The sequence below is a fragment of the Coregonus clupeaformis genome, chromosome 35, assembly GCF_020615455.1.
Source record: "Coregonus clupeaformis isolate EN_2021a chromosome 35, ASM2061545v1, whole genome shotgun sequence".
In the NCBI taxonomy this organism is placed as follows: Eukaryota; Metazoa; Chordata; class Actinopteri; order Salmoniformes; family Salmonidae; genus Coregonus; species Coregonus clupeaformis.
The window spans coordinates 41131562-41142407 of NC_059226.1; positions in this window are offsets into that span (position 1 = coordinate 41131562).

Below are 10846 nucleotides of genomic sequence, written 5' to 3' on the forward strand. Positions count from 1 at the left end.
CCACGGTCATAGACATTCATAGATAGTATCATAAAGAAAAATGTGCCTGACCATTACTCTCTAAACATGTAGTACTGTGGGCCCTACTTACAAATGACAACATGGACTTTCTAAACACAGCCATGTGTCACTCCCTGTAAATGGGCCAACAAACAAACTGCACATGTTCAAAAGTGGAACTCACAACAACTCCTCAACAATTACTCTTCCTTCTTCTTCTTGTCTTCTCTGGCTGTGGTGGACAGAAGCATGGAGCCTGGTAAAGCCTTCAGCCTTCCCTTCACCGTCATGACCGACGCCACTGGAGGCACCTACAAAATCAGTGCCAGAAACGACAGAGACTTCAAGATGAACGTCCCCAGCAGGTAGGGATCAGGCCTGGAATATCCTGAGACTGGTCCCAGATCTGTTTGTACCGTCTTGCCAACTCCTATGGCCATTGTCACGTGGCACATTGACCATAGGAATTGGCAATTTAAGCACAAACAAATCTGGGACCAGGTTATCTGGTCAAAATTAGCTTCTTCTCTGCTGGCAAAATGACTCAACATTACTAAATATTGTCCTCTCTTGGCATCATTTGTATTGACAAATAATGCTAACCCATTGCTGATGCTAACTTAACAGCATCACTGTGGCCACCGGAGGAAACACCACAGGGGAACTGACCATCACGGTGCCCGCCAACACACCCTCAGGAACGGACGTCACCCTGACCATCGAGGCAGTGGCCCCCGGGGCGGTCGACTCCAACTACGCCGTCCTGCGCCTCTCTGTTGTCACCAAGGTAACTGCAGAGATACAGAGATAGATATCAATATATAATACTGAACAAAAACAAAAGCAACATATAACAATTCCAAAGAGCTACAGTTCATATAAGGGAATCAGTCAATTAAAATAAATCATTAGGCCCTAATCTATGGATTTCACATGACTGGGAATACAGATATGCATCTGTTGGTCACGGATACCTTTAAAAAAAAGTAGGGGTGTGGATCAGAAAACCAGTCATATCTGGTGTGACCACCATTTGCCTCATGCAGCGCGACACATCTCCTTCGCATAGAGTTGATTAGGCTGTTGATTGTGGCCTGTGGAATGTTTTCCCACTCCTCTTCAATGGCTGTGCGAAGTTGCTGGATTTTGGCGGGAACTGGAACACGCTGTCGTACACGTCGATCCAGAGCATCCCAAACAAGCTCAATGGGTGACATGTGTGGTGAGTATGCAGCCCATGGAAGAACTGGGACATTTTCAGCTTCCAGGAATTGTGTAGAGATCCTTGTGACATGAGGCTGTGCATAATCATGCTGAAACATGAGGTGATGGTGGCGGATGAATGGGACGCCAATGGTAGATAAATTAACTTTAAATTCTCTGGTAACAGCTCTGGTGGACATTCCTGCAGTCAGCATGCCAATTGCACAGTCCCTCAAAACTTGAGACATCTGTGGCATTGTGTTGTGTGTCAAAACTGCGTATTTTAGAGAGGCCATTTATTGTCCCCAGCGCAAGATGCACCTGTGTAATGATCATGCTGTTTAATCAGCTTCTTGATATGCCACACCTGTCAGGTGGATGGATTATCTTGGCAAAGGAGAAATGCTTACTAAGAGGGATGCTTTTTGTGCCTATTTCTGGGATCTTTTATTTCAGCTCATGAAACATGGGACCAACACTTTACATGTTGCGTTTATATTTTTGTTCAGTATAGAACCCTGTGTGTGCATTCTAATGTGACATCACAATGGGTGTAGAAATGTAAGACAGTAGAGCTATAGATAAAGATACACTAGAGAGCTGAGAGGCCTTTGTGGGCTGTCTCCACTATATGGTCTGTCTCCACTATATGGGCTGTCTCCACTATATGGGCTGTCTCCACTATATGGGCTGTCTCCACTATATGGGCTGTCTCCACTATATGGGCTGTCTCTACTATATGGGCTGTCTCCACTATATGGGCTGTCTCCACTATATGGTCTGTCTCCACTATATGGGCTGTCTCACTATATGGGCTGTCTCTACTATATGGTCTGTCTCCACTATATGGTCTGTCTCCACTATATGGTCTGTCTCCACTATATGGTCTGTCTCCACTATATGGGCCGTCTCCACTATATGGTCCGTCTCCACTATATGGTCCGTCTCCACTATATGGTCTGTCTCCACTATATGGGCTGTCTCCACTATATGGGCTGTCTCCACTATATGGGCTGTCTCCACTATATGGTCTGTCTCCACTATATGGGCCGTCTCCACTATATGGTCTGTCTCCACTATATGGTCTGTCTCCACTATATGGTCCGTCTCCACTACATCGTCTGTCTCCACTATATGGGCTGTCTCCACTATATGGGCTGTCTCCACTATATGGTCCGTCTCCACTATATGGTCTGTCTCCACTGTATGGGCTGTCTCCACTTCTAAATAGCCTCCTTTCCTCATCTTTTCTCCATCATCATCATGGTCTCTCTCTCTCTCTCTCTCTCTCTCTCTCTCTCTCTCTCTCTCTCTCTCTCTCTCTCTCTCTCTCTCTCTCTCTCTCTCTCTCTCTCTCTCTCTCTCTCTCTCTCTCTCTCCCCTCCTTCAGGTTACAGATTTCACCCCTCCCCAGTGCGAGGTGGTCAGCTTCTCGTCGGACGACTGCCCCGCTGACACAGCAGCCTGCAGCTCTCTGCCAATCTGACCGACGGCGTCAACGGCACCGGTATTGCCAGTCTCACACACCGGCAGGGCGTGGGCAGCCTCACCCACACTGACCTGAATCAGACGGTTGTCGCGGCAGCGTTCAACGCTTCGTGCTGCTCTCTGACAGTGGAGCTGGTGGCGGTGGACAAGGCTATGAACGTGGGCACCTGTCTGTTTTCCATAGTCCGCAACGCGGGACCGCCCTCCCTCGCTCTGTCCCTCCCTCTGTGGTTGTGTCTGCTGGTCTCTGCCCTCTTCACTACGTCTCTCAGAGACCTACTTATTTGATCTAATGCTGCGTGAATAATAATATGCCATTTAGCAGACGCTTTTATCCAAAGCGACTTACAGTCGTGCATGCATAATTTTTTTTGTATGGGTGGTCCCGGGGATCGAACCCACTACCTTGGCGTTACAAGCGCCGTGCTCTACCAGCTGAGCTACAGATAACCAAGTGGGAAGGTGGAAATGACCAGTTGAGAAGTTGTAAATACACGTTGGATGCATTCATGTGCTTTGAACTTGTTGAGAAACGTAGATTGTATATTGGTCAACAAGCTACTTCAACCATAAACTAAAAGTACAGCTATCACGCTTTTAAACGAATTATGTTCAAAAAATATTTTAATAGAATGCTTTTTATAAATAATGTTTTGTTGTTGCATTTAACTGCTTAACATGCTGTTATTGAGTTAATTTCCTTAGTAGGTGATGTCAGAGGTCAGCATGTGGGAGAAGTTGTAGCTCAGGGATGATAGACTAGTTATTACCAGTTGGAGGGGCGTTCAAGTGGATTTTCCTATGTGGTAAATACCACCTTCCCACTTGGTTATGATAAAAGGGTAAGGCTCATGTATTGACTGTCTGCCCGAAACTGCTTCTTAAAGTTAAAGGTTACGTTCCAGGCCAACTAAGATTGATGTTTAATTTTTGTTTCATAATGTGAGTCTCCAGTTACATCTCTGTCATGAATAAAAAGCTCTGCTTTCCTACTGTGAGAGTAACTCATGTTATTTGTTTTGTTATAATACGGAGGTAGTTTAGTAGCCATGTGAAACCTGCCTGATCTCACGATAGCTCACATTCAGTTTCACTTCAAGTATTAAACAAAACAGCCGTTAGTCTGCTTGACTAGGCTAGTAGTTATTCATTTCTAAACATTTCTAAAAACATAATTCCACTTTGACATTATGACATATTGTGTGTAGGCCTGTGACACAAAATATAAACTTAAACTATTTTAAATTCAGGTTGTAACAGAACAAAATGTAGAAAAAGTCAAGGGGTGTGAGTACTTCCTGAAGTAGGATTCAATAGGCTGGCTTTGTTGGATACATTTTACAAATTAATTAAAACTGAAAAGCTGAAATCTCTTGAGTCAATAAGTGTAGAATTTCAATTCCCTTCAGAAAGTGTAGCTGTACTCCGAATTGTCCCATTATCCCAACTGTTACACCGAGAAGAATGAACAACTGCTAGTTTAAGTAAACTGTTGTTTATAATAATAAAAATAATAATATGCCATTTAGCAGACGCTTTTATCCAAAGCGACTTACAGTCGTGCGTGCATACATTTTTTGTGTATGGGTGGTCCCGGGGATCGAACCCACTACCTTGGCGTTACAAGCACCGTGCTCTACCAGCTGCGCTACAGAGGACCACGCTTATGTCCTCATGTTACCTAGCAGTAGCAACAGCAGCCATTATGGAATGAACAACAAGAGCCGGGGTTGCCATGTCCGTGGATTTCCTGAAAATTGTAGAAGGTCGTGTCAAAGTGGAATTCTGTTTTTGGAAATTTTACAAATTAATTACAACTGACAAGCTGAAATCTCTTGAGTCAATAAGTATTCAATCCCTTTGATATGGCAACCCTAAATACATTCAGGAGTAAAATGTTGCTTAGCAGTGCAGAGAAAGTACCTACAAGAGGCCTTTCTCACAGATCCAGTACTCTCCATGGCCTGATGACCTGTAAGGTACCACCACCATTAGGCTCTCCACTCCTCCAATAGCTGCAGTAGAAACAACAGAGTTAGACTGGTCACTCTCTCAGAACCTAGAATATGAACAACACAGAGAATCAGTCCTACTCCTTACACTGTGGTCAGTGTTATTAGAGCAGTAGTCTCTTACCTTGGGGTGGTCAGTGCTATTATAGAGCAGTAGTCTCTTACCTTGGGGTGGTCAGTGTTATTAGAGCAGTAGTCTCTTACCTTGGGGTGGTCAGTGTTATTATAGAGCAGTAGTCTCTTACCTTGGGGTGGTCAGTGTTATTAGAGCAGTAGTCTCTTACCTTGGGGTGGTCAGTGTTATTAGAGCAGTAGTCTCTTACCTTGGGGTGGTCAGTGTTATTATAGAGCAGTAGTCTCTTACCTTGGGGTATTCAGTGTTATTAGAGCAGTAGACTCTTACCTTGGGGTGGTCAGTGTTATTAGACCAGTAGTCTCTTACCTTGGGGTGGTCAGTGTTATTAGAGCAGTAGTCTCTTACCTTTGGGTGGTCAGTGTTATTAGAGCAGTAGTCTCTTACCTTGTGGTGTTCAGTGTTATTAAAGCAGTAGTCTCTTACCTTGGGGTGGTCAGTGTTATTATAGATCAGTAGTCTCTTACCTTGGGGTGGTCAGTGTTATTATAGAGCAGTCGTCTCTTACCTTGGGGTGGTCAGTGTTATTAGAGCAGTAGTCTCTTACCTTGGGGTGGTCAGTGATATTATAGAGCAGTAGTCTCTTACCTTGGGGTGGTCAGTGATATTAGAGCAATAGTCTCTTACCTTGGGGTGGTCAGTGATATTATAGAGCAGTAGTCTCTTACCTTGGGGTGGTCAGTGTTATTAGAGCAGTAGTCTCTTACCTTGGGGTGGTCAGTGTTATCAGAGCAGTAGTCTCTTACCTTGGGGTGGTCAGTGGGGTGGCGTCCACCCATTTCCAGGTCCCCTCAATAACGAAGTCAATCAGATTAATCCAGACATAACTGTCTGTTTTAAGCCCATTGACAAATGTCTGTTGTCGTGACAGAAAACAACATTGTTAATATAGTCTCCACTTCTATTCTCTCTCTATCTATTCTCACCCCTCCCTGTCTCTCTCTCTCCTCCCCTCCCCTCCCGCTCTCACCTGTTCCTCTCTGCTGTTTATGATCACCAGGTCTGCTAATCTCTCCAGACAGTCCTGTTTGCTCTCCTCCCAGGTTTTAGTTTCAGTAGAGGAAGTAACAGCTGCAGCACAGGAGGTTGGTGGCACCTTAATTGGGGAGGACGGGCTCGTGGTAATGGCTGGAGTGGAATGGGTGGAATTGGAGCAAATACATCAAACATATTGTTTCATTCCATTCGCTCTGTTCCAGTCCTTATTATGAGCCGTCCTCCCCTCAGCAGCCTCCACTGAGCTGCAGTAAAAGTTCTGCCAGCCGTTAGGACAGGGTTGTGTTGCAAGATGAATAAATGAATTGCCTTCAACTTATCACACTGCACACTTAATGAAAGAATACAGACTGTGTGTGATTAACACCCTAGAGTCGATTAACCTACCGGTGTGTCAATCTAAGTTACATAACAAAATAATCCACATCAAAAATCCGACAGTTAAAAAAATACAAACAAATGTTGTACAGTCATCATTACCTTTACATCATAACCATAAAAACTCATAAGTCATTACTACATGTGGCGCAGTTGGTAGAGCATGGTGCAACACCAGGGTTGTGGGTTCGATTCCCACGGGGGACCAGTAGGAAAAAAGTATGAAAATGTATGCACTCACTACTTTAAGTTGCTCTGGATGGCCGAACAGCCGCACACAAGCCTAAGATCACCACGCGGAATGCCAAGTGTTGGCTGGAGTGGTGTAAATCTCGCCGCCATTGGACTCTGGAACAGTGGAAACGCATTATCTGGAGTGATGATTCACGCTTCACCATCTGGCAGTCCGACGGACGAATTTGGGTTTGGCAGATGCCAGGAGAACGCTACCTGCCCCAATGCATAGTGCCAACTGTAAAGTTTGGTGGAGGTGGAATAATGGTTTTCATGGTTCGGGCTAGGCCCCTTAGTTCCAGTGAAGGTAAATCTTAATGCTACAGCATTCAATGACATTCTAGACGATTCTGTGCTTCCAACTTTATGGCAACAGTTTGGGGAAGGCATTTTCCTGTTTCAGCATGACTATGCCCCTGTGCACAAAGCGAGGTCCATACAGAAATGGTTTGTCGAGATCGATCTGGAAGAACTTGACTGGCATGTACAGAGCCCTGACCTCAACCCCATCGAACACCTTTGGGGTGAACTGGAACTCTGACTGCAAGCCAGGCCTAATCGCCCAACATCAGTGCCCGACCTTACTAATGCTCTTGTGGCTGAATGGAAGCAAGTCCCCGCAGCAATGTTCCAACATCTAGTGGAAAGCCTTCCCAGAAGAGTAACATCTGTTATAGTAGCAAAGGGGGGACCAACTCCATATTAATGCCCATGATTTTGAAATGAGGCAGGTGACAGATTTCACCTCTCCCCTGTACGAGGTGGCGAGCGTCTCAGTCCCAGCAGCCTGCAGCTCCGTCTTCTGGCATCAGATTGCTATATTATATGATATGGAAAGCTAATATGTTTTTTAAAAACCTAGAGTCAATTTCCGCAGCACAGCTGAAAACTAATGAACATAATAATAATAAAAAATCCTCATTAAAATCCATCATTTTAAACTAGAGATTTATTTTGCATTGGATGCATCTCAATCCACCACATCCGCCGAAGGTCGCACTTCCACATTTGCTGTGAAAGGTGGCAGGGACTAAAGAAAAACCTATCCGTCTGAGCAAAGCCGTGCCAAGAATCTGCCCTTGATTCAGTGTGTAGGCGGCGGAGGAATCATGGCAGAAGTGGATGCCAAGTCTGAATCGAGAACAGTGTTGAGTAAAGTTGAAGATGATGAATGGAAAACAGAAGCGTCAAAGAATGGATGAAAAAGGAAATTGTCAAAAATTGGAATGGATGATGAGTGTAGGTCGGATAAGGATTTGGTTCTTGTTGGGATGCGTTTTCTGAATAAGGATGTGTATCTGGGAAACAACCCAGCCATTAGTGAAAAGTGGAATCAATCAGAGTGACCAGGAGTGGGCTTGTTCTGGTTCATTGTGTTTCTGAAAAACAGAAGCAGAAGCCATTGGGAATCACAAGAATAGTGAATTCCGAAGTATTGTGCTTTGAACTGTGGAGTAGGGCACCAGTTAAAGGAGTCATAACCGGGGTGTCAATGGAGGTAGATATTGAATACTTCAAGAGAATCTAAGATGTGGTTGGTACCCGTGTCCTGAACCGCATGTTGAATGGGTAAAAGGAAGAATGTCTGTCAGTTCTTTTGTTTTTTGATAAAGAGCACATCCCTACGCATTTAAAGTTAGGTTATGTAAAGTATGCAGTAAGAGCATTTGTCCACAAGCCACAACAATGCAATAACTGTAAAGGATTTGGCCATGTTGAAAATGTTTGCAGACGGAAGGAGTATATTGAAGATAGGAGTGAAGAAGGTCAGTGTTGCAACTGTGGTGGGGAGAATGATCCAGAGTTCTTGGAGTGCCCTGTAAGGGTGAAGGAGGTCAAGGTTGCAAAAGTAAGGGTGGGTCATAGAATATCCTTTGCAGAGGCGATCAAAAGTATTGAGAAAGCAAGTGACGCCACTGTTGATGTTATGGTAGTGGATATACCCCAGCCATTAGTGAACGTTTGTCAATCAAGAGAACCGGACACGCTTTGTGTGAAAAAGGTGGATTTTGTGGCGTTTATTGCAACGGTTATTAATTGTACTGCTCAAGTGTCAAATAAATAAAACCATTTGGACATCATTGTTGCTGCGGTAGAACGTTTTTGGGCCTGAAAAAATTCACAGCGGAAGACCTGGACTTCGTGATTTTAACAGAAGTAGCGTGAATTTGTGTTTGTTGTTTTTGGTAATTAGTATGAATTTTTTATCCAAAACATATTTTGTTTTGGGGATATTTTACTACCCCGTACAGTAGGTGGCTGCAATACACATTATGAGTGTAGTCTGCCAATAAACCTCAAAGATGAAAGGTGGCAGAGCTAAAGCGATGTTTGTCAGACCATGAGACATCCCGAAAATCGGTCTTCTCACAAAATTGTCTGTTGTGTCCAAACGGTTTGGTCTACAAACTATTATGTCTCCTCTATGGGAAGATGGTATTCTCCGTTTTGCTCTGCAACCCCCACAAGCGTCTTGGGACTCGTCTAAAGGTCTAACAGCCGATCTGCCAACTTCTGCCTGTAGAATCAGAACAGTTTGGGCTACACACTAATATGCCCCTCTGTGGAAAGGTGATCACGAACACGTACATGTCCGTTTTTTGTTCTAGGACACCCAAAAACTCACAAGACTTGTCTTAAGGTCCCCCGTTACCAGTTTAAAAAATGTATGGAAGTACAGTATACATGGATATAGTTTAATGCCAAAAATAAGGGGTTAAATTCATGTAAAAAAATATATACACTACCAGTCAAAAGCTTGGACACACCTACTCATTCAAGGGTTTTTCTTTGTTTTAAAAAATTGTTACATTGTAGAATAATAGTGAAGACATCAAAACTATGAAATAACACATATGGAATCATGTAGTAACCAAATAAGTGTTAAACAAATCAAAATATATTTGGTGTGACCTTATTAAAACAATTCCATATGTTATCCAGTTTACCTCTCTGCCATGAATAAAAAGCTGTGCTTTCCTGCTACATTGTGACTCATGGTATTTGTTTTGTTATGATACGGAGGTAGTTTAGTAGCCTTGTGAAACTAGCCTGGGCCCGGTTTCCCAAAAGCATCTTAAGGCTAAGTTCATCGTTAGAAGCTTCTGAGGAGCATCGTTAAATCTCCAAGCTGTTTCCAAAACCATCATTATTAATGTTGCACTTAAAGAGGGCCATTTGATTAATTGTTTAGCAGTCTTATGGCTTGGGGGTAAAAGCTGTTAAGCTGTTAAAGAGCCTTTTGGACCTAGACTTGGCGCCCCGGTAATGCTTGCCATGCGGTAGCAGAGAGAACAGTCTATGACTTGGGTGACTGGAGTCTTTAACAATTTTAGGAGCTAGGGACAGGTTTAGGGTTAGGGTTAAGGTTAGGTTTTGGGTTAAGGTTAAGGTTAGGGTTAGGGAAAATAGGATTTTGAATGGGACTAAATTGTGCACTACCGTTCAAAAGTTTGGGGTCACTTAGAAATGTCCTTGTTTTCGTCCATTAAAATAACATCAAATTGATCAGAAATACAGTGTAGACATTCTTAATGTTGTAAATGGCTATTGTAGCTGGAAACGGCTGATTTTTAATGGAATATCTACATCGCCGTACAGAGGCCCATTATCAGCAACCATCAGTCCTGTGTTCTAATGGCACGTTGTGTTTGCTAATCCAAGTTTATCATTTTAAAAGGCTAATTGATCATTAGAAAACCCTTTTACAATTATGTTAGCACAGCTGAAAACTGTTGTGCTGATTAAAGAAGCAATAAAACTGGCCTTCTTGAGACTAGTTGAGTATCTGGAGCATCAGCAATTGTGGGTTCGATTACAGGCTCAAAATGGCCAGAAACAAATAACTTTCTTCTGAAAATCGCCGGTCTATTCTTGTTCTGAGAAATGAAGGCTAATCCATGCGAGAAATTGCCAAGAAACTGAAGATCTCGTACAACACTGTGTACTACTCCCTTCACAGAACAGTGCAAACTGGCTCTAACCAGAATAGAAAGAGGAGTGGGAGGCCCCGGTGCACAACTGAGCAAGAGGACAAATACATTAGAGTGTCTAGTTTGAGAAACAGGCGCTTCACAGGTCCTCAACCGGCAGCTTCATTAAATAGTACCAGCAAAACACCAGCCTCAACGTCAACAGTGAAGAGGCGACTCCGGGACGCTGACCTTCTAGGCAGAGTTGCAAAGAAAAAGCCATATCTCAGACTGACTATCTTAATCTTTTATTTTTATTGGCCAGTCTGAGATATGGGTTTTTCTTTGCAACTTCTTTTGGTCACCCTCATCACACCCTCTTACATAATTTTCCTTTCAATGTAATCAGGTTATATAAATGAATGATTTGGTCATTTAGCAGACGCTCTTATCCAGAGCTTCAGACATCCTGGGAAACTAGTACCATAAAA